Source organism: Helianthus annuus, chromosome 4 (assembly GCF_002127325.2).
Source record: "Helianthus annuus cultivar XRQ/B chromosome 4, HanXRQr2.0-SUNRISE, whole genome shotgun sequence".
NCBI lineage: Eukaryota > Viridiplantae > Streptophyta > Magnoliopsida > Asterales > Asteraceae > Helianthus > Helianthus annuus.
The window spans coordinates 13,066,711-13,092,226 of NC_035436.2; the positions used below are offsets into that span (position 1 = coordinate 13,066,711).

The 25,516-nt window shown below is 39.4% G+C and overlaps 1 long non-coding RNA gene across 1 annotated transcript; it reads right to left on the reverse strand.

Moving 5' to 3' along the window:
• Nucleotides 1-17,294: 17,294 nt before the first annotated feature.
• Nucleotides 17,295-18,439, reverse strand: LOC110883698. Its single transcript, XR_002560571.2, has 4 exons — nt 17,850-18,439; nt 17,643-17,723; nt 17,458-17,546; nt 17,295-17,370 (listed from the first exon to the last, which is right to left on the reverse strand). It is a non-coding gene; the product is annotated as an uncharacterized LOC110883698 (long non-coding RNA).
• Between the last annotated feature and the right edge of the window lie 7,077 nt (nt 18,440-25,516).

Here is a 25,516-nt window from a genome sequence, read left to right on the forward strand (position 1 = left end):
CTGTCTTCAGTTACCTCTATTCTTTTGTTGCGAACCGTTGACGCTATCCCTCTTTTGTTATTGATAGTCTCAGGTTTTGCATTCTCCCAGAGTTCTTGTATGTGGATTTTGTACACCTCAACATCTGCTTCTACAGCATAACCGATTCTGCTAGATCGAACCCATCTAGCTGCATCTTCAAAATCTTGTGGCACCTGATCCAGATTGATGCTTTGATTATGTTTCAACGTTTTATCCCACTCGAGGTTCTTCACCATACTTCATTTGTCACGTAAAACGAGGCAAGTTAGAAAGATCTCAAGAAAATAAATATATATACACGAGAAACTATACACAAAAAGTATTTACAAAATTAAAAGAGATTATATTAAATATATGTTTAAAAGAACTAACAGAATTTGAAAATTAAAAAAATTTATGCTTAATTTCGCTACTAATCAATGGTTGTCTCCGCAGGTGTCAGTGATCGAGATCACGAGCTTTCATCGGCAACAATGATCCATCATCGATGCTAATATCGCTGACTGACCAGACTGCTTACTTCGCTAAGATCGCTGACGGTTCAGTCCCTTGTCTTCGCTGAGTTCGCTAACTGATCAGTCAGTTACTATAGCTATTATCGCTGTTGTCGCTCACTGACTATGCTCGTGTCATCGCTGAGTTCGCTAGTGGCCCGGTTAGCTTTGTTGGCATCAAGTCCTGGTCAAGTGCAACTTTACCGGGCTAAATTCGCCAGCGAACTTAGCGAAGACATGGTTTCGTTTCCGAGAACGATTTACCAGCGAAGGCAACGTACTAGATCGCTACATGAGCGAAATAGATTGTTTTGCTGGTTACTCGAACTCGCGTTCGAGACTTTTGATATTCTCTATTTAAATTCGCTATCTTCGCTGTACTCATAATAAAATCGCTATCATCATATCTTTCTTATTAAACCCTTTTACAACCCTTAACGGTTTCCACCCTCTGATTATCTCCAAACAACGACACTCTTAACCGGTTTCTAAGCACTGATTTTCATATGCCCAAATACCCTAGATCATCTCACTATATACAGATTTATGACATGTAGTTTTAGAATCTTAAAGACCACCCAACATGAGATATGAACCAAAAACCATGAATCAAAGATATCAACCATAAATCAAAGATATCAACCATAAATCAAAGATATCAAGCAATGAAATCAGCGATCACTTTTAACAATACACTCGAAAATTACCTGAAGATCTTGAATGTAAATGAAGGTTATGACAGGTTTAAGTGAATGTCCGAAGATAAGAGATGGAGATGATGAAACGGTTTTCGAAATTTTGAACAAATGGCAGTTGAAAGATATTTATAAAGGAAATTGGATAGCCAGCGAAATAGTTATTTCGCTGGTATCTTAATTTCGTTGCCATGGGTCTGATTTCAAAACTAATTTAATTTCGCTCGTGAATTTCAAACTTTCTCGTAAAACGTGCCCAATTTTGTTTAAAAATTATTTATTTCGTAATATTCACAAACTTAACCAGATTTGGGCCATTTTGACTCCGAACTTCAAATTTCCAGCTTTGGGAGGATCCATTTGATGCAAATTTTCTTGAAATATTCGACGCTCACCGAACTTACCTACAGAAGATCATATTGCCAACACTTGCCAAATTCTTTATATTTATTATTACTATTTACTAACCAGGGCACAAGAAAAACTGCCAGTATGTTTGTCCGCTTAAATCCATGCATCCTTCTTTCAACATGCCTTCGGAGAGCGCTTTGATCATGTTTTTGGTAATATTGACAAGTCTTCGATGGCCCCCATACAAGCTATTGAGAATAGAATCATTACGCCCTCGTGAGTCCCACATCAGGACATACCCCCGCGATCAAGGTATGCGCAAAGATTCCTCATAACTGATTAGTATATTGGTTTCATTCTCTTCAACGATAGAGCGGAGATCAGGTCTGTACTTTCGTACAACAGAGATCCCAAGAACTATCGAGGGCTAAGACAGATAATTCGGTGAACAGGTCAGTACTACCGTACAGCAGAGTTACCAAACTAATCTGTCTAAGGTGTTTGGCCAAAAATTGGCGCTTATTACGAGAAAGGTTTTGGCCAAAGATGGCGCTTATTAGAAAGGGTTTGGCCTTTTTTTTGTAAGCCACTTATTATTAAAAGAATATCATAGCGTCTAGGTCAGCATGTATCTGGATGCAGCAGAAGAACAACTATGATATCCTCCGAATGAAATACCAATATAAAGACCTGAAATCTCAGACTTTGGCAATCTGTCAACGCAAGATTTAAGACCATTAAGCCATATGCCGCAACGTGTTACCCACTGAGGTGCGTAATGCCTGAGAAAAGCCAGAATTCTTGTGTAGACATTATGTTTTGCTCCCTAACAGCAGTTTACTCGTCGGTGTTGCTGAATCTACCGACACGTCGTTGCTTGGTACCCCGATTTCTTTTTGTTTTCTGTTTTTGCAAGAAATGACAAAGTGTTAGCAATTTTCTATTACTTCTTCTAGCAGGAGTCAGATATAAGCATTCGTTTTTGGATTTTCTGAATATATCCCCCCTAAAATCTTTATTTTCGTGAGTCCATTTGCCTGAAAATAAAATTTTAATGAGAAAATATTTTTGGTGGGCGACATTTTTCGATACTTGTTTTACTTTGAACAAGCGGTTTTTTTTTATGGACAAATTGGATCACAAGATTCATTTCTAGTCAAGCAAATTAACCATCTCCAACTAGGTTACCAGCTGGTTGAATCGGGTTTTATCGAAGGCTTTCGTGAAAATGTCGGCCCGCTGCTGTGTTGTATCCACTGGCACCACTTGAATATATCCCTTCTCGTAGGTGTCTCGAATTGCGTGAATTCGAATTTCAATGTGCTTTGTTCTTGAGTGGTGTATGAGATTCTTCACAATTCCCAGACATGCTTCATTGTCGATGAATATAGGAGTCTTCATGATGTTGATTCCATAATCCAGCAACTGATTTTGTATCCAGAGAACTTGTGAGCAGCCACTGTAGGCCGCGGTGTATTCTGCCTGAGCGGTTGAAGTGGACACCGTTGTCTGCTTCTTGCTTTGCCATGAGATCAAGCGATTTCCCAAGAATTGACATCCTCCTGATACAGACCTGCGATCTACTTTACAACCTGCATGATCACTGTCAGAATAGGGAATAAGATCAAAATTACTATCTTTAGGATACCAAAGACCTAGTTTTGGAGTTCCTTTGAGATAGCGGAAGATGCGCTTTACAGCAGTTTCATGAGATTCCTTGGGATTTGTCTGAAATCGAGCACAAAGACAGACCGCCCACATAATGTCCGGCCTGCTAGCCGTCAAATACATCAGAGAACCGATCATCGAGCGATAAAAGGATTTGTTTACTGGTTTTCCTTGAGGATCTAGAGTGAGTTCTGTCTGAGAGGCGAACGGGGTGCTTGCAACTTTACAATTGTTCATGTTGTACTTCGTGAGAATGTCCCGAATGTACTTGGCTTGATGAATGAGAATCTCATCCTCCTTTTGCTTCACTTCTAGCCCTAAGAAGAAATTCAGCTCTCCCATCATGCTCATTTCAAATTTTGCCTTTATGACGGTTTCGAATTCTCTGCACAACGCCTCGTTAATTGACCCGAAGATAATATCGTCGACGTAGATTTGAACCAGCATTACATCCTCCCCGATCTTTTTGGTGAAGAGAGTCATGTCGATCTTTCCTCTGGTGTATCCACACTCTAACAAGTATGTGGACAAAGTCTCGTACCAAGCACGTGGAGCTTGGTGAAGACCATAGAGTGCTTTGTCCAACTTAAAATAACGACCTGGAAAATGAGGATCTTTGAACCCTGGAGGCTGACATACATAGACTTCTTCCTTTACTTTCCCATAAAGAAAAGCACTCTTAACATCCATTTGGAAGACTTTGAAGTTTCTATATGATGCGTATGCCAGGAATATTCTGATAGCTTCCAGTCGTGTGACCGGAGCAAACACTTCCTCGTAGTCAATCCCTTCTTCCTGACAAAAACCTTCTACTACCAATCTGGCCTTGTTCTTGATTACCACTCCACGATCATCCATCTTGTTACGGAAGACCCATTTAGTACCAATTGGAAACTTTCCTTCAGGTAAATCTACTAGTTCCCAAACTTTAAGCTTCCTAAATTGAGATAGCTCTTCCTGCATTGCCTGGACCCAACTGGAGTCTTGAATGGCGTCTTCGATGTCTCGTGGAACTGATTGTGACAGAAAAGCTGCAAATAGCCCTTTGTTGATGCTTGACGACTGCCCTCGTGTACGCACTCCTTCTTCGACCGCGCCGATGACGTTTTCAAGAGGATGATTTCGATTTGTCTTGTATCCGACATTTGTCAGAGATTCAATCTGCTGCAGAAGGTTGGTGAAGTGTTCGTCCACGTAAATCACTTGAAGATCATCTTCTTGAGTTGGCTCATTCACATTTGCCTGTGAAGAAGAAGCACCGTTTTCTTGGGTGTTCTCAGGCGAAGTGTCACCAGTTGTTTCATTCACAGCCAGAATAGGGTCAGCAGATGATGGAGATAGACGGGTGGTAAATGGGGTTAAACCAATGTTTGATGAGTCAAACAGTGGTTCAACTTGAGTGTCTTCAACTGGTTCTGTTTCTGGAACTGCTTCCGGAATTTCAAAGGTGTTGAAAATCACACCCACATCGTAGAACCAATCAGGAGTACTTCCGGTGTTGGTGTAGTTTCCTTCTTGAAAATCAACATAGTATGATTCAATCACCATCTTTGTTCTTTTGTTGTAAACACGGTAGGCTTTCTGTGTGGATGAATACCCCATGAAGTAGCAGATATCACCCACTGCTTCGAATTTGATGAGATTTTCTTGAGTGTTTAGAAGGGTGCACGAACACCCAAAAGGTCTGAAGAAGTCAATGAGCGGCTTTCTTTTGAAGAGAAGTTCATACGCTGTCTTTCCATGTGGTTTTACAATGAGTACCCTGTTTAGAACGTAGCATGTCGTATTTACTGCTTCTGCCCAGAAGATGATTGGAAGCTTTGAGTCCACCAGCATGGTTCGTGCAGCTTCGATCAACGTTATATTCTTGCGTTCAGCAACTCCATTTTGTTGGGGAGTTCTGGTTGCACTGTATTGCAGATGAATTCCTTTTTCTGCATAGAAGGATATGAAGGTCCGATTTTTGAACTCGGACCCATTGTCACTTCTGATCGACTTCACTTTTAGTTTGGTCACGTTTTCAATTAGCGGGATGAATGATTTGAGAACTTCAGCTGTCTCGCTTTTTGCTTCAAGAAAATAGACCCATGAAAACCGAGAGAAATCATCTATGATCACCAAACAGTAAGAACTTTTAGCAAGGCTTTTAACACTAATTGGACCAAAAAGATCCATATGCATCAATTGAAGAGGCGCAGTGATCGTATTCACTGCTTTGGACTTGTGCGATTTCTTGTGTTGCTTTCCCTCGGCGCATGCTATACATTTTTCAGAAAATGGGAATTCTTTAATCGGAAGACCTCTCACTAAGTTTAACTTAGAGAGTTTATTCATATTTTTAAAATTAATATGCCCCAATCGCCTGTGCCAAAGCAGTGACTCCGATTCTGAAGCCTTAGAGATCAAGCAGGTTAGATTGTCGTTTGTCTTGGGATTCTTCATATTGAGCACGTATGTGTTGTTTTGTCTTGGAGCAGTAAGCATGATCATTTTAGCAGGAACAACATAACCGGGCTTGAGAAACAAGCATTCCATGTCATTGAAAAGCACCGATATTCCTTTATCACAGACTTGTGAGACACTCATGAGATTGTAGCACAGCTCCGGAACATAGTTGACATTCTCCAACGTGAGGGCTTCAGACACCACATCTCCTACTCCAACAATCTTTCCTCCTTTCTTGTCTCCAGCGAAAGATACGAAATCACCATCGATGAAGCGAAAGTTCTTCAGAAGTTCCTTCAATCCAGTCATGTGTCTCGAACATCCGCTGTCCACATGCCAGATGTATTCCATGAGCATACTAAGCCATTTCTGGAGTTTATTCTGATATACAAAAAATATATACAAATTAGCTTGATTTAGGAACCCAGATTTGCTTCATTTGGAATCTATCGTGGTTTTGACCCATGTTGACCTCTTTTTGTTTCCAAAAATAAGCAGTTGACTCAACCAGATTTTTAACAGACTTCTTAAGATAATTTAATTGATATGTGACGTTTGTAAGAAAATCATGTTATGGTTTAGAAAACTTCTTGGTTTTCCAATGTTTCGCTGTATGTCCTAAGTGACCACAGCGAAAGCATCTTTTATGTCTGGGTCTTTTGGTGTTAGAAGATGATGTATGTGATGAGAGTCTTGAGCTTTCTGCTTTCTTTATTTTCTTATCCACTCTGCTTTCATCTTCTGAGTATTCTTCATCACTGTCTGAATCGAATGAACTTTCAGACAAGTTGTCCTCGCTTGAGCTTTGCTCTTCACTTGCTTCGTAACTTGACTCATTGTAGCATTGATCTTTGTTTGAACTTTATGAGTCTTGGTCTTCAATGGTTTCAGAACTTGAAGATTCGAAGCTTTCATCATTGGTGGGTTGATTTTCACTTGAGGATTGCTGGGTTTCATCACTCGGGAATTCTAGACTTTCATCACTTGCTGTTTGACCTTCACTTGAACTTTCTGATCCTTACTCGTCTTCTGAGGCAGTGACGCTTGAGTCTTCCTTGCCATGATCTTCAGTGACACTCTTTTCTGAATCCGTCACACCTTTTCTAGAAGGAATAAATTCGGGAATTTCCTCTGTGAGGAATTTTCCAAAACTATTCTTTTTCAATCCTGGCACAAATATAGGAGATTCACAAGCAACTTTATCATCACAAAACGCATAATTTAAATCATGACATTCAGACACACAATGTTCACGATCACGGGTCTCAAATGTAGGCACATGGCCCTTACAGTCATCCGAAGATTTAAATTTAGGCACTCGGCCATTACAGTCATCCATCCTACTTAAGTTATTACATTCATCCTTAACATTGTTTTTCCTAGAACAGTTCCAGTCGAACCAGTTAACGGTGGAATAACTATCGCCTGAATATCCGATTCCTATTTTTGACTCGCCGCAGTCTCCATCCTCATCGCACACATCTTCTTTACACACAATGGGATCTGCATTACTTTTAGAACAGTTAGCGATTGTCTCATTTTCATAAAACTCATTTTGTTCAACAGAGGCCTTTTCATTGATGAGATCGTTTTCGAGATGAGGAGTCGGCATAGGCACATAGTTTTTGCTATGTGGTGGGAAGAATAGTTTTCTTTCATTTCCGTGCCTATCCTTATACCCAATCCCGTCTTTCACAAACATTGGTCGTTGGCAGTTTTTAATGTCAGTAAAGGCCTTTTGACTGACATTCCATTTGTCTATTATAATTTGTAATTTATTCTTTTCGTTCAAAGCTTTTTCTAATCTTTCTGTAAGATCATTAATGATAAAATCTTTTCTAAACACAAATTCTTTAAGAGTTTGCATTTCAGCTAAAGTTGAATTCAACTTTCTCTGATATGCAGCCTCGTTCTGTTTAAGCTCGTTGTTAAATTTTAAAGCTTTGTCTTTTTGTCTTTCAAATTCTAGATTTAAGGATTTGTAATGTGCCACGACATCAACGCATGCAGGTGTGCATAATTTTTCTTTAAAACTAAGTGGAATACTGTTTACCAAGTCCTTGTCAGCCTTCTCCTTTGATGAGTCTGCTTTCATGGCGGCTGCTGGGACCTTTTCCTTACCCTTCTTTTGATCAGATACCTCTTTCGAAACATGCTCCTCTGCTTCTCCACACTTCTTTTCATTCTCAGGCTCCACTGAGGTGAGAATGCTTTTTAAACCTTTGTCAGCAACGTTGTCTCCTTTTGGGATTCCGGCTGTCTGTTTTTCAAACTGCTTGAGTGAGGACTCGCTCGAGATTTTTGCCATAAGGGCTTTGTTGACTTGCTCCTTGGTTTCAGCAATTTATTCACTCCAGTCATAGTCTTCGACGACTAAGGCTTTTGGCATGCTAGGAGATGCGTTGCTTTTGTTTTCTTCGACTGTGATTTGCTTTACTGCAGGAGTGGTTTCATTGTTTCCTTCTTTCAACAGAGGACAATCACGCTTGAAATGGCCCAGATTCTTGCAGTTGTAGCACCTAAGTTTAGATTTGTCAAAGCCAGCTTTTCCAAGACCTAAACGCTTTCCAGTTTTGTCTTGAAATTTCTTTAACCTCAAAGTGATCATGGCCATCTGCCATTTCAGATCCATTTCCTCCATATCATATGGATCAACCTGATACATGTCTTCAGCTGTGAACATCTCCTTCCTTAGTTCTCCAGACATCAGGGCTTCATAGCTACTCAGAAATGTGTTGAAGAGTGCCACGTTTTCAGTGGATACTTTCAACGCTTGAGTGTCAACAGTGATAGTCTTCTCAACAAGTTATGGAGCTTTCGATGCGCTTGCGGAAGCGTTGGCTTAGATTAAGTCAGAAGCTTGTGGAGTGGTGCCTCCTGAAGCAAGAAATGCAACATTTTTCAACCCAACAGAAGTTTGATTTGACTTTGGAGGGTAGCTGGCAGTGTTCATCTCTCTTTTATTGACATCCATTTCAAAGGCTCTTAGGGTATTGATCAAGTCCGACAGAGTGACAGGGTTTAGATTGTTGAGGAAATCCTTCTTGATCATCATGCATTGTAGGCTCCATTCCTTGGGAAGTGAATCTAGCAGCTTCTTGATTGCAGCACGATTTGTGACAGGATTTCCCGCCTTCTTCATTTTGGTCATCATATTCAGAAACCGACTAATGTGATCTGAAAGACTTTCTCCACGAACTCCACAAAACATGGCATATTGTTTCTGCACCATATCTCTCTTGCTTTCGATCAGCTCTTCATTTCCCTCATAGTATTCAATCAATGAATTCCAGAGTGCATTTGCAGTTCGGTGTTCTTCAAACATGTTGCAGTCGTCAGTAGATAGTGCCATGGTCAAGGCAGCATGAGCACGACGATCACGTTGGATTAGAGCCTTGTCTTCATCAGTAAAGGTGGTTGCATCATTGTTGGCAACTACCGCATCTTCTCGAACAACAATTGGAATGTGGGGTCCAGCGGTGATAGAGAGCCATAGATTATAGTCCGTGTACTCGAAGAACGATTGAATGCGAGTCTTCCAAGTGCTAAAGTCTTCAGCCCCTTTCAACTTTAGTGGCCGAGTAGTGGTTCCAGTCTCAAGTTCCGCTTGAGCAATTGGACTTAGTTGATTCAATGACATCTTTGCTTGATTTTGACAAAATAGGGTTGATCAGAAGCTAATTTCGCTGACAAGTCACAGAAGACCAGTGACAAAGTTAATTTCGCCGATGACCTAAGAAGCTTGATCAATTTCGCTGACAGATCTTCAACCTTCGCTGGTACTCTAGGTAGTCCTGCACGAGCGAACAAGCTAATTCCGCTGACAAACACAACACAAACGTTAGTTGGGTTAATTCCGCCGATTACTGTGATAAGAGCGCTGTGGTTCAGTATCACAGTTCTCGAAGTCGCCTTCGATAATTTCGCTCAAAGGTCACTGGACACTATTTCGCTGATGATCAGTAATTTCGCTCGAATGATGATCGTCGAGCCTATTATACCAGACCCACCTGTTGGTGATCTCCCTGAGGATGTTCCTTTGTTAGAGGGCGATCATGTTATTACCACTGATCCTGTTGTTCCCCCACCTGTTGCTGATATACCTGTTGACCATCCTGTTGAGCACATTGCACCTGTTCACCCTTTTGTTGCTCCCCCACTTGATCCCGTTCCACTTGAGCCTGAGCACGCACTGTTTGCAGACCACATGGATCCACCGGATGAGCATGCACAGCACGGTTGGATACCTGCTGATGAGGATGTTCCACCTATTCCCCCACACCACACCACACTGATACACGACATGTTGATTTCTCTTTTCAGGTTCCTCAGTTTGTACCTCCAGCGAGACCTGGAGAGGGTTCTTCAGCCCATCCTTTTGGGCACGTACCGATGTCTGTTCCTTTCATGCCACAGTTTCCACCTGTGTTACCCTCTACTTCACCATTTCATGTGGCACCGTTTGACCCCACCAGTGAGCCTTTGCTCTGGTCCTCACCGCCCGTCATGCCACCGACTGATCCTTACCATCCATTCCATGTGGGACACACTATTGAGGACGTTTTGATGTCTTTCGTTTTTCAGCACGAGTCACACACGCAGCGTCTCCAGGAGCTTGAGAGAGCTCAGCTGCCACCATGCCAGTGCCATGGTCAGACACACTCTCCTCTGCAGCCATTTCGATCATTACCCCCAGATTATGCTGCCCGCCTCTTTACACTGGAGCAGCAGGTTGCTTCTATCATTCGTACTCAGCGAGCCATGGAGGAGGACTGGCTCCAGTTACGTCGCTTGTTTTACACTCACTTTCCCCCTCCTCCACCGCCATATGTATAGAGCTCATCAGTGCTGTTTAGGTAGACGTTGGTGAGAAGACAACGATTGTTGACTGCACAACATTTTTGGAGACTACATGATGATACTGACTTTTGATGACATGTATTTGATGTATTTGATGTATTGACACTGACTTGATATAGCTTTTGGACAGGTGTGATGTAGCCCCTAGTTGATTGATGATTGTATGACACAGTGATATACTGATACACTTACGTTGTGGTCTCGATATATATGGCAATCGCAGTATTCTCATCACATTTGATTCGCTTGATTGCTTACTTATATTTTTATGACATGGGATGTTGTGTGTATAATGTTTGTGACATGGGATGTTGTGTGATTAGTATTTGCGATATATTGATAACATGAGATGTTATGTGCTATTACTAATACTATATAGGTACGCTTTACTATGGCCTGACCGACGTAAACACATCTTTAGAAGATGCCGCCAAGACGTCAACAACAGCAAATGCCTACCACTCAGGATGAACTACAGCAAGTCATTGCTGCTGCCATTGCTCAATATGCTGCCTCTCAAGGAGGGATGAGTGGAAGCAACTCTGGCAACACCGGCAACAACAACAATCCACCTCATGGGTGCACCTACAAGCAGTTCTTAGACTGCAAGCCCGTGAACTTCGATGGCACAGGAGGTGCTGTCTCCTTTGTCCGCTGGGCTGAGAAAACTGAATCTGTTCTTCGCATGAGCAAATGTGCGCTGGATCAACAAGTCACTTATATCTCTGGGCTATTTTTGGATGGAGCCCTATCCTGGTGGAATCTGCAAGTGCAGACACTTGGCGAAGCTGCTACTTACGCACTAACCTGGACCGAACTGAAGGAACTCATGCGCAAAAAGTACTGTTCTCGCGCTGAAATCCAGAGATTGGAGACCGAGTTCTGGCATTTGAAGATGGAAGGTCCTAAGATAGCAGAGTATGTTCAAAGGTTCCACGACTTGTCGCATGTGGTACCCTACATGGTCACTCCTGAGTTCAAAAGAATTGAACGTTTCATTTGGGGATTAGCTCCTCAAATCATAAGCATGGTGACCTCCTCCAAACCTGCGACGATCATTGAAGCCATTGATTTGAGCGTGGCTCTCACCGAGGAGGCAATTCGTTTGAACAAGTTTGATGAAGCTGAGCCCAAGAAGAAAGAGACTCATGTGGATTCATCAGGGGGAAACAAGCGGAAGTTTTCAAACTTCAAGCAGGGCACCGGGGTGGTGGTTAAGAAAGGATAGCAGAACGCGCCAGCTCAGGATACAGCTGGTGGTAGGAGGAAAGGTAAGGGGTATATGGGTGCGCATCCCAAGTGTAACTCTTGCCAACGCCATCACTCTGGTCGATGCGGGCCAAAAGTATGTGAAGCTTGTGGAAAGACTGGTCATTCAAAGGATTCTTGTTGGGCTAATACTGGCCGGGGAGGCCAAGGAGGATTTGGGAATAGAAACAATCATGGTGGTATTGGGAATCGGCCACAAGGAAACAATGGAGGTGATGGGAATCGGGTCAATAATGCTAACCAAGCGGGCGCCATAAACCGTAACCAGAGAAACAATCAAGTTGGAAACGAGGGTGGAAATGGGCAGAGGCCCGTATGCTTTAACTGCGGTGATGTTGCGCAGTACAAAAGGAATTGCCCGGAATTGAACCAAGCCCGCGAAGGGTTTTCAACATAGAAGCAAGGGAAGCGCGCCAGGATCCCAATGTTGTCACTGGTACGTTCCCTGTAAACCAACGCTATGCATCAGTTTTATTTGATACTGGCGCCGATTATAGCTTCGTATCATTCGAATTTAAGAATATGCTTGGTTTAGCCGCTAGTAAGTTAGATATTTCGTACTCAATTGAGTTGGCGAATGGGAAGTTAGTAGAAGCCAATGAAGTCGTCAGGGGTTGTGTGATTGAATTGGGAGAGCGTGAGTTTGCTCTGGATCTACTACCAGTCCAGTTGGGAAGCTTCGACGTGGTCGTAGGAATCGATTGGTTATCAGGCAACAAGGCTGAGATAGTTTGTCATGAGAAGGTTGTTCGTATCCCAACCGGTGATGGTGAGACCATTGTTGTTCATGGTGAGAAGCGTGAGACGCCGTTAAGGATTATTAGCTGTCTGAAAGCAAGAAAGTGTTTGCAGAAAGGATGTGTTGCTTTTCTGGCACACATTGTGGATAAGAAGGCTGCTGAGCCGAAGATCGAAGACATCCCTGTCGTGAGGGAATATCCAGAAGTCTTCCCAGAAGACTTGCCTGGATTGCCGCCTCCAAGACAAGTAGAGTTCCGCATTGACTTAGTTCCAGGCGCCGCGCCTGTGGCTAAGGCACCCTACAGACTTGCTCCGTCTGAGATGCAGGAACTGTCGACACAACTTCAAGAGTTGTTAGACAAGGGATTTATCCGACCGAGCTTCTCGCCTTGGGGAGCTCCAGTTTTGTTTGTCAAGAAGAAGGACGGTAGTTTCCGTATGTGTATTGACTACCGAGAGTTGAATAAGCTGACGATCAAGAATAGGTATCCTCTGCCAAGGATCGATGATCTATTCGACCAACTTCAAGGTTCAAGCTTTTACTCCAAGATCGATCTTCGATCTGGATACCATCAGTTAAGGATACAGGAGGAGAGTATCCCAAAGACAGCCTTCAGAACTCGTTATGGGCACTACGAGTTCCTCGTTATGCCATTTGGTTTGACAAACGCACCTGCAGTATTCATGGATCTAATGAATCGAGTTTGTAAGCCGTACTTAGATAGGTTCGTGATTGTATTCATCGATGATATTTTGATTTATTCAAAGACGAAGGCTGAGCACGAGCAGCATTTAAGAGCCATTCTGGAGCTGCTAAAGAAGGAACAGTTGTATGCCAAGTTCTCTAAGTGCGAGTTTTGGCTACGAGAAGTGCAATTCCTTGGGCACGTGGTAAATGGAGATGGAATCCACGTGGATCCAACCAAGATCCACTATGCCAAAATAGGGATACAGTCACACCAAAAAAGTGTGACTATATGTCTTTCGCCACACATATTTTTTTCATATCAAGTGTGACCAAAGCTCGAGTCATCGTAGGCATTATACGGCCACATACACTTTTTAGTGGCCTTAGAACTTAAAAGTGTGGCTAAAGGGTAACAACATTTTTAGTTAAAATCTAACATTTCCTCAATTAAGTGTGGCTAAAGGGTTGCAATAGCCACATAAATTTAATTAAAGTGTGTCTCTTTGTATTATATAGTCACATATATTTACTAAAAAGTATGTTTTAGCCATATCAATTAATCAAAAGTGTGACAAAAAGAGTAGTAATCAAACATTTTGTCTATTAAGTGTGGCTAAAAGGTAGCAACGGCCACACGAATTTATTGTAAGTGTGGCCGGTTCTGTTACATTGCCACATGAATTTGTTGTAAGTGTGGCTATTGTCTAACTTTTGGTCACATATATATGTTTTTCCTATGACATTTGTTATTAGTTCGTCACACAATAGAAACAAAGTAATGATGGTGTGGCTATTGTCTAACATTTTGTCACACATATTTGTTTTTCCCATGACATTTGATATCATTCTGTCACACAAACTAAAAACAAAGTGATGAAAGTGTGGCTAATGGTTATGTATAGCCATATTAAATTTTGTAATTATAAGTATGTCTATTGTCTAACATTTGGTCACAGATAACTTTCTTTCCCATGACGTTTGGTATCATTCTGTCACACAACAAAAAACATAGTAACTTTGGCGTGACTAGTGGTTATTTATAGCCACACCAAATATTGTAATCTTAAGTGTGGCTGTTGTCTAACATTTGGTCACACATAATCCTCTTTTCCCATAACGTTTGATATCATTCCGTCACACAAACAAGAAACAAAGTGACTATGGTGTGACTAGTGGTTATTTATAGCCATGAAATTTTGTACTTTTAAGTGTCTATTGTCTAATCTTTGATCACATATAACTTTTTTTCCATGACGTTTGGTATCATTCCGCCACACAAACAAGAAACAAGGTGACTATGGTGTGGCTATTGTTTGTTTATAGTCACATGAAATTTTGTAATTCTATGTGTGGTTGTCTAAACTTTGGTCACTTTTTTATGTGGTTTTATGCGACTATTTTCGTGTAATTACCCATTTTATTTTCCATTTTTTGTCAAATAAAAGCTAAAGTAAAATGAGAAAACTAAAAACCAAATGCTACTAACAATAATAAACCAAAATCCATACATAAGTTTTAAATTTAAATAGTATAATACTAGTTATAAACATTAACTTCCAATCAAAACCTATCTACAAAAGTTATAAAGGAAAACGACTTTACACATAAACTAATAACTATTTCAAGACTGTTTTCTTCAAGTCCATATATATGCTTCACCCGTCCATAGTAAGAACACTTGTCTTCCACGTCATCTTAACTAATATTCAAATCAAATTTTGGATTAGCCTGTAGGATAAACAAATGTTTGTCAATTCAGACCCAAAATCAAAAGTACCCATAATAAACTAGTTGGGCCAATGGTGGCAAGTATCATGAAAATCAAAGAACTCGATAAAAATGAAATAAATTAGATAAAGAATTAATGATAAACGACCAATAGCAAATAAACGGTATAAACTATCATATCCTAAGCATCTACAGTAGCTACTTCATGCATTGCATGAATTAGGTATAAACGACCAATGGCAAATTAATCCAACATGCAGCACCAGCAAATACCAAAACAGAAACAACAGATTCACACGCTTTCCTGACGTAGCAGAAGAGAACACGTGAATGCAGACTTACATCCACCCATGACAATCTTATAATGCCAAAAGCAACAACAGTGAGCCATCAATTGCAAACAAACACATAATAAATTGAAAAGCAAGATCATAATAAAGCACAACGTTGTTAGCAGTAGGAAAGGCTGGGTTACCTTGAACCAAGGCAGCAATTTACAGCCACAAATTAAGCTACAATGTCTTTAAAAACTCGGCTCCTCTTCTGGCCTAGAAGAAAAAAGCTCTTGCAAAGCGTAGATAATTAGAGAGAATCTCTTCGAATGTCTCTAAGCTGTAACAATATTTCACGCAAGTAGATTTTCGATCAAATTAGAAGATACTAGATTTGGTTTTTAAACTAATTACTGGCAATGGCAACTTAAAGAGCTTTATTGTTTAGATTTAACTATGGGTCAAAGAGTTGGTCAAATAATACTATACTTAATGCTAATGGTCTTATATATTTTTATTTATAAAATGTGAAAGTAAAATCAAGTCATACCAGCATCCCAGCATTGCAGAACAGTCTTGCTGGTGTTCCCGGTTCGTAGTTAAGCATAGCAGCCCAAGCGGTCATAATTTCTACATGAATGCACACTCGTGGGGTAAGTGATTCCATCGAACAAGACATCTCTATTATCATAAAACACAGATTATAAATTTTTAATCATTCAGTTTAATTCTACGAAGATTTTACATCTAGTTTTTGTTGGCCTCCTTTTTTATGCCCTATTCCTCTCACCTCTGTTTTTTATTGCTTCAAATGGTCCAACTCGTTTGCCAAGTTAACTGGTTGTATTCCTACTACCTTAAAGCATGCGTTTGGAGTCTTGTCATGTTGACCTGTTGTATATACATCCTCCACTGCCACTGTCATGTTGATCTGTTAAAAAGACAGATGTTTAATATGATCTGAATTTATAGTAATTAACAATACTAGAGGAAACAACGTATGCAATCTTTTTTTTATGAAGATTAGGTTCAATAAATTTAAAACTAACACCCACACACATATATGTAATAAAATAATTCGAGCATGCTCACTAGCCGAGCCAGGCCTAGCTCGGGCTCGGCTCGTTTACAAACCGAGCCGAGCTGGCTCATTTACGACCGAGCCAATTTCAAGCCGAGCTTTTTCCGATCTATTTTCGAGCGAGCTTCGAGCGAGCTACGAGCCACGAGCTAACGGTTAGAGTATGTATTTTTATTTGTCATAAAAGAATTACTCATTTGAAAAACAATATAATACCAAAATCTACTACTATTGTTATCTCAAAAAGTAAGTACATAATCAAATTCAAAGACGGTATATAACAATATTCATCATAGGATCTTTCTTTTTCAAACAACCTGAACTAAAATCACGAAATCTACTGTTTTTTACTACTTAGGCTATTATCATTACTATACTTTCCATATTTTTCTGTTACTTCTCTTTTTCTAAAATAGCCTATTGTGACGCGTATCAGTTTTTATCACAGTTGTTTCGACTTGAACCAAAAGTACCATAATAGCTATGTTTCAACACTCTGATCATCGCATTTTTGGTTATTCCTCTACAAGTCACTCGGTTATTACCTTCAACATCTTGCATAGGCTTGAAAATTTGAATTTTAAGTATTATTACTCTTTTTGGAACTGTGATTTTTGGTTTATTATGTGTTGTAGGTGCGTGTAAAGAGGAGTGTGTATCATACTATACAATATATCACATGAAAATTTATAAACTAGTAGAAAATAAGTACCGCGTTGTAAATTGTTGTCCTGCCGCATCGCGCGGGTTTCCTACTAGTATATTACAGTTGTGAAGTATAATACCTCCTTGGTATTCAAATTCAGTTGACACCTTCACCTGGTCAGCTGGCAATGGCAGTTGATACCTGTCAACAAGTTAACATGGTGAATCTAAAATTTTTTTGCTAATACCACATAAAAGCTATGACAAAAAGAGGCGGTTTAAAGTACTGCAATGTTACAGAGATAACACTGATCATAAACAATGAGTATTTGACTCACCCGATAAATGACATATTCAACTCCGCCTTGAAAGGGTTATAGTTATCATTGAAACATGCCTTGTGGTCTCCAGACTGCAACAAAAAAATAAGTGGACTGATTAGACAAAACGGTAACTTGATAGAAACTAACACAAAAAACAGCTAAAAAGGCCTTCTTACGGAAGTAATCCTTCCTCTAGGGGTTCCCATGTGTCGGTTATGTCTGTGGATCCAATGGATGTAATTTAACGAAGGCCAACAATTCGCCTCTACGGTTCAAATGTATAGTGGCTTTTAATTAGATCATAGAAAATGGCAAGCAAAAATGAAGAACAATAGGAAATGATAATGTAAATTAGGCAAACCTTTATTAATTCCACAATTGTAACAGTCTTGTTGATGGCTATACCCATAGCTTTAAACACAATCTCTGATGCGCCTTTTTCCTATAAAGCAAATAGTGATATCATATATTAGAGCTGACACTTTAATTATTAACAACTAGATTACACCAAAACCACACCTCATCAATCAAAAATAGTAATCAACCAAACAACAAACAACTGTTGTACCTGAAGCAACCAGAGCAATCCCCTCAACAAAAATCAAAGAACTTAACCCTAACCACGTAAGAAGAAAAGCACGCTCGTTGCTCCCCTGCTGCTCATCCGACGCCCTTTGTTCCTTCTGTTGAACGAACCTACCCCTAACCACATAAGAAGAAAAGCACGCTCGTTGCTCCCCTGCTGCTCATCCGACGCCCTTTGTTCCTTCTTTTGAGTAACAAACTTAGGTGCTTCAACCGGTTCTCGTCGAATAATTCTAGATCTTTCCTTTTTTCCTTTCTGTTTCTTCGCCAGAGATAACGTCGACACGGACCCGAACCCTACCGGAGTTGTGGCGGTTTCATTCGTTGATTATGTAGGTTGTTGTTCTGGTGGTGTTGATGAGGAATTTTGTGCTTTAATGGCGGTTAGATGATGCTGGGATTTGTGGCTGTAAGTGATGAAGATTGATTCTGTAGGTTGTTGTTCTGGTTTGTTTTTGTTTTTTGGAGGTGACAGTAACTCTATGAATCCCGAGAAGCCATTGTTGTTGTTTTTAGGGTTAATGGATTTGGGGGAGAGGGAATGTGAAATTCTAAATTATACTTTGGGAGGGAAATAGTTTTGGGATCTTATGTGAAATCCTAAGTTTTAGAATAAACATTGAATTGAATTTAAGTTTAATTATAAACTTTAAATATAATATTAAAATAGGAAATAGTTTTTTAAGAAAAGTATATAAATTGAAAAGTGTATGATAGAGTATATATCATCTTAAGAAAAGTATATAAATTGAAAAGTAAATCGTATAATATACAGCATCGTAAACACTATTCTAGTATAAGACATTGTATGATATAGTATGATATAATATAACACATATTATACTATATTAGATTATAGTATAGTAAAGTATAGTATAATATAGTCTAGTCTAGTATACTAGATGGTTTAGTCTTTTGCCTATTGCGATCCATTAATGTCCAATGTGTTTCAATAAGACATATATGATTTATACTATTATCTATTGTGATCCATTAAGACCTAATACAGTCCATTAAGATATTTATAATCTACTATTGGCCATGATCTATTAGAGCTCAATATGGTCTACTAAGACATACATGATCTACTTTTGTCCACTATGATCCATTTAGGCCCAACATAGTTTATTAAGACATATATAATCTACTTTTGTCCACTGTTATCCATTGAGGCCCAATATGTTCCATTAAGACATATATGATCTACTATCATCTATTGTGATCCATTAAGACCCAATATGGTGTACTAAGACTTGTATGATATACTATTATCCATTGTTATTCATTAAGGCCCAATCGGGTCCATTATGGCATCTATAGTCTACTATTGCCTATTGTAATCCATAAAAGCCCCAATATGGTCTATTAAGACACGTAAGAGCATTCATATTGGAGTCTTTATCTTTATCTATATAATTTAATAAAAAACACATTTTTCTATAAATTAAGTTTACTTTTCAAAAACCTCTCACATCCAACTCTCTATCTATTTTTCTATCCAACTCACAATCACTTATTTTTTTTACTTCTTTCTCTTTCATACACACTCACAATAAAAATATAGAGGCATGGATATGAGCCTCTGAATATAGAGGTTTACTTTAATATATATATATAAAACGTTCTCTATTATAAAGATTCCAATGTAGTGGTGTTTTTATTGTTTCATGTATTTCTTCTATGTACTAATATAGAGGTTTCAATGTGAATGCTCTAAGATCTACTATAGTTCATTGTGATACATTAAGGCCCAACGGGATCCATTAACGCATCTATGATCTACTATTGGCCATTGTGATCCATTAAGGCCCAATATGGTCCATTAAGTCTACTATCATCCATTGTGATTCATTAAGGCCCAATATAATCCATTAAGGCCCAACATGATCCATTATGACATCAACATGGTATATTAAGACATTTACAGTCTACTATTGTCCATGGTGATCCATTAAGGCCTAACATGGTCCATTAAGACATATATGATATAATATTATCCATTGTGATCCATTAAGGCTCAACATGGTCAACTAAGACATGTATGATCTATATTGTCCACTGTGATCCATTAAGATCCAATATGCTCCATTAAGAGGTCTATCATACACTATTGTCCATTATGACCCATTAAGGCCTAATATGGTCGATTAAGGCATGTACGATCTGCTATTGTCCATTGTGATCCATTAATACCCAATATGGTCCATTAAGACGTGTATGATCTACTATTGTTGATTGTGATCTATTAAGGATCAATATAGTTCATTAAAACATATATGATCCATTAGTGTTCATTGTGTTCCATTAAGATCCAATGGGGCCCATTAAGACATATATAATTTACTATTATCCGTATTGATCCACTACAGCCCAGTATGGCCCATTAAGTCATATCTGACTTACAAATTGGTCGTTTTGATACCTTAAGGACCGGTGTAATCTATTAAACCAAAAATATAAGTTTGAAAGGAAATTACTCAAATAATGAAATGAAAATTTATATCTTTATAAACTTTATAATATTTGATTTTTAAAAATGTTGTTTAAAAGATAGAAAATATATTATAAAAAATGTATATAAACATAACTAATATGCACACATTAACATATTATTTAAAAGAAAACGGATAATAACAAATATGATTTGAAATACAATATACAGTATTAGTTAGAATTTTTAAATATGTAGTAAAAATAATGTTTTTTAAAGAATATTATTATTTGAGGAGAAGGTTTTAAAATGAAATAATTCGGGGGACATTATGATAAAATATTTTGGAAGAAAGTTTTAAATTGAAATATTTTTAGGGGGAAATTTAAAATTTAGGATAAATTATTTTGGAGGGAAGTTTTAGAATGAAATATTTTTTGGAGGGAATTTAAAATTTAGGGTGAAATATTTGAGAGGGAACTTTTAAAGATGTAGCAATTTTAACCTTTTTCACACATTTTTTCAGTGACATTTGATATAATTTCGTCACACAAAATAAATAAAGTGACGATAGTGTGACGAGTTTTTATGTAAAGCCATATGTTTTTTTTTTATTTTATGTGTGGCTATTGGCTAACATTTGATCACAAAACATGAAATATGTATTCATATATATTAGCTTTTAGCCACATTATCAATCATATAATGTGGTCGTAGATCATATTTGGCCACATTTTTCTTATGTGACTATTTTTTCTTAACGTGTGTCAAAAGTTTTTGAATACATGTGTTTTTGTCACATGAAACAAATACTATGGTCGTAGATCACATTTGGTCACACTTTTATAGTGTGGCTAATAAATGTCATAGTTTTTTTCTTAAATTGTGGCTAAAAGTTTTGAATACATGTGTTTTTGGTCACATGGAACAAAAATATGTGGTCGTAGATCACATATGGCCACACTTTGCTAGTGTGGCTAATAAATGTCACAGTTTTGACTTAAAGTGTGACTAAAGGTTTCACATACATGTGTTTTTGGTCACATGGAACAAAAATGTGTGGTCGTAGATCACATTTGGCCACACTTTTCGGGAAGTGACTAGTAAATGTCACATTATTTTCTAAAAGTGTGGCTAAAAGTTTTGAACTGGCATACAATGGTCACATTAATAATAAAATGTGTGGCTAAATGTGTTTTAAAATTCTATGAATGACCTTTAGCCACACATTTTTTCAAAAGTGTGGCAGGGCTGTTTGGCCAAAAGTGTGGCCGTAACCCATTTTTGACGTAGTGATCGAGGCGATCAAAGATTGGGAAACGCCAAAGACGCCAACCGAGATTCGGCAATTCTTGGGTTTGGCTGGCTATTATCGAAGGTTTATCGAGAACTTTTCAAAGATCGCTCAACCATTAACGCTCCTCACTCAGAAGGATAAGAAGTTTGATTGGGGAATCAAACAGGATGAAGCGTTTCAGATATTGAAAGATAAGCTTTGTAACGCGCCAATCTTAGCTCTACCAGAAGGTACAGATGATTTTGTGGTATACTGCGACGCTTCGCGTCAAGGATTGGGTTGTGTGTTGATGCAACGCCAAAAGGTTATTGCTTACGCATCGCGACAACTGAAAGTGCACGAAAAGAACTATACCACGCATGATTTGGAGCTTGGCGCAGTTTTCGCTTTAAAGATCTGGAGACACTACCTTTATGGTACGAAGTGTACGATCTTCATAGATCACAAGAGCCTCCAGCATATATTCAACCAGAAGGAGTTGAATATGAGGCAAAGACGATGGGTCGAGTTATTGAACGACTACGACTGCGAGATAAAGTATCATCCAGGGAAGGCGAACGTTGTCGCCGATGCCCTAAGTCGAAAAGAGAGAATCAAGCCCATAAGGGTTAGGGCTTTGGAGATGATTATTCAGACAGATCTTTCCTTGCGCATTCGTGCAGCCCAGAAAGAAACTCTCAAGGAAAGAAACCTTGCAGAAGAGTATCTCCGTGGGATGGAGAAGTTATTGGTGCCAAACAAGGAAGGAACGTTATGTTTTGAGAAAAGGATTTGGGTTCCTTTGTTTGGTGATCTAAGGAAGGTTATTTTCGATGAAGCTCACAAGTCGAGGTACTCTATCCATCCTGGAGCGGATAAGATGTACCAGGACCTTAAAGATTATTATTGGTGGCCTAGGATGAAAGGCGATGTGGCTGTTTATGTGAGCAAATGTTTAACATGCGCCAAGGTTAAGGCGGAATACCAGAAGCCTTCAGGACTTCTGCAACAACCAGAGATTCCCAAGTGGAAGTGGGAACAAATCTCCATGGATTTTGTTACAAAATTGCCAAGAACGCCTAGAGGCCATGACACTATCTGGGTGATAGCGGACCGATTAACAAAGTCAGCACACTTCTTGCCTATCCGAGAAAAGGATAACACGAGCAAGCTGGCTGAAATCTGCATGAGAGAAATTGTTACACCCCATGGAGTACCTCTCTCAATCATCTCTGATAGAGACGGAAGGTTCGTATCAAGGATTTGGCAATCCTTCCAGGAAGCCTTTGGCTCGAAGTTGAATATGAGCTCCGCGTTTCACCCGAAGACCGACGGTCAAAGCGAGCGGACGATTCAGACATTGGAAGGTGAGAGCGTGTGTTATGGACTTGGGCGGTAGCTGGGATAAGCATTTACCCCTGGTTGAGTTTTCATACAACAACAGCTACCACACCAGTATTGGTGCCGCGCCATTCGAGGCTTTATATGGGCGCAAGTGCAGATCACCGCTCTGTTGGTCTGACGCCGGTGATAGACAGTTGGTTGGTCCTGAAGTAGTCCAGGAAACCACCGACAAGATTGCACAGATCCGAGATCGCATTAGTGCGGCTCGTGACCGGCAGAAAGCCTACGCGGATCGAAGCAGGAAACCTCTAGAGTTCGAGGTTGGAGATATGGTTTTGTTGAAAGTATCACCCTGGAAGGGGGTGGCACGCTTTGGGAAGCGTGGGAAGTTGAATCCGCGCTACATTGGTCCTTTCAGGATTTTGGAAAGAATTGGGACCGTAGCATACAAGTTGGACCTACCCGCCGAACTGAATGGTGTTCACGATACATTTCACGTATCCAACCTAAAGAGAAGTCCAACGCAAGATACCGTTGCTATTCCTACCGACGAAATTCATGTTGATGACACGCTCCACTTCGTTGAAGAACCTGTTGAGGTCACGGATTGGAAAGTGAACAAGACCCGCCAGAGCAGTGTGAAGCTCGTCAAAGTTCATTAGAATGCTAGACATGGTCCTGAATTCACCTGGGAGCGTGAGGACCGAATGAAAGAGAAATACCCCCACTTATTTCCTAAGAACCCTGCTTCTACAAGCAGAACTTAAAATTTCGGGACGAAATTTTTCTAACGGGGGGAGAATGTGACAACCCTCACAAAACCAGGTATCCGTACGACTTAATTTACTATTAATTGCTGCTTAATCACTGTGCTTAACTGAAATTACTGTTGAACTGCTACTTGACTGTTGATACTTGTACATAACTGCATCATACTTTGATTTCCGTCACTACATTATTTACATACTGAACTCTAGTGACAAACATGATGCACTAAAGCACAATAGCACCATGAGCGGATAACCTATTGATCATGCTGATAAAGCCAGCATCAGGCAGACACTGCCTCTAAGGCCTGTATGAGCCAGAAATATTTTACTACACCCATAGTGAGTGTAGGGATACAAGGGTTGTAGAACTGCGTCTCTAGGAATAAGTTACGATGACTGGATGTGCCTAAAACGTACACTGAGCACAAAACACAGCACTTTAATTAACATTTCAGCCTCTGGCTAACTAATAAAGTGCCAAAACATGAGGAAATATTCCCGACACTTTGAGGAATAAGTTGTGTCACTAAAAATGGTATTTACGACACTTAAAAGCTTATTTAAGCACTTTAACGGATTACTATCCAACCGAACAACCGGACTATACCCGGAACATAAAAATATTGACAGTAACAATATTGATCTTTTTCTGAGCCAGTTAGGGTCCCTGAATACCCTAACACCCGCATTAAAGCACAACACACCACTAACCAAGTTAATCCCTAAACTAACTTGGCTTAACCTAACTAACACTTAACTAGCTAGTTGGAAATGAACTAGTACCCCCCCCCCATTATAATCGGCCCAAACTAGGGGGACACACTTGTCCTATTTGTTGAGTATTATATTAAGTATGTCTAGTATCAATTAGACACAAAATCCATGGGTTAATCACATTAGAAATTGTCTATAAGTATGGAGGATGGCACAAGAGATTAATCACTTCACAAACCACTCAAACTCTCTCTCCCTCTTGCTCCCAAACTCACGGCCGAACACACACACATACATCCATCCATTTTTGGCTTTTGATCTCCACATTCCAATCATCTACAAGTGTTACGGGTCACGCATTAGGAAGCTTGGAGCAAACGGAAGGCGAAGGACCTCTCTACCTAGCTTTTATCCACGCGTTTTTCGCATAGATTCTTCCCTAGCCTTGAGCTAGAGGTATAATACTTAAAACACATACTTGAACTATTCTAAAGTGGTTAATAAGTTATGTAACGGTTGAAATGCGGAAACTTACCTTTTGAAGCATAAAAGTCTACTAAAAACATGAATATTGTTGGTTAATAGCACATAAGTGGTGTAAAAGTTGTAGTAACTTAAATTTGTGGTTAGCTAGACCCGATCTACGTTGTGGTAGCTCGGATCACCATTTAACCCGGTTTGGTTAAGATCATGGATCTTGACATAAGCTTGTTTTGAATGAGACAAGGGTTAAAAGGTGAAACTCTACCACACAAGAAACATGAACTTGTGTAAAAGTATTTTTACTAGTAAAATAGTGTTTGAAACTAGCGGATCTACGTATGTACAAATGGTATTTTCAAAGAACCACATATCAAAGAAATCATGTTTTCTAAAAGACGGATCTTACACTAACAAGTATGATTTTTATAAATCACAAGTGTGTAAACACTTGTGAAATGAAAGGTTTCGACAAAATAACAATCTTTGTGAAAGATGACGAGAAGTTGTAAAGATGGATTTACTTTAAAAACGAGGTTTTTACGAGATCGATCTACTTTATATAAAGATCCACAAAATATAATGGGATTTACACTATAGTTTTCGGAAAAACTACAAGTTCATGCGATTATGCG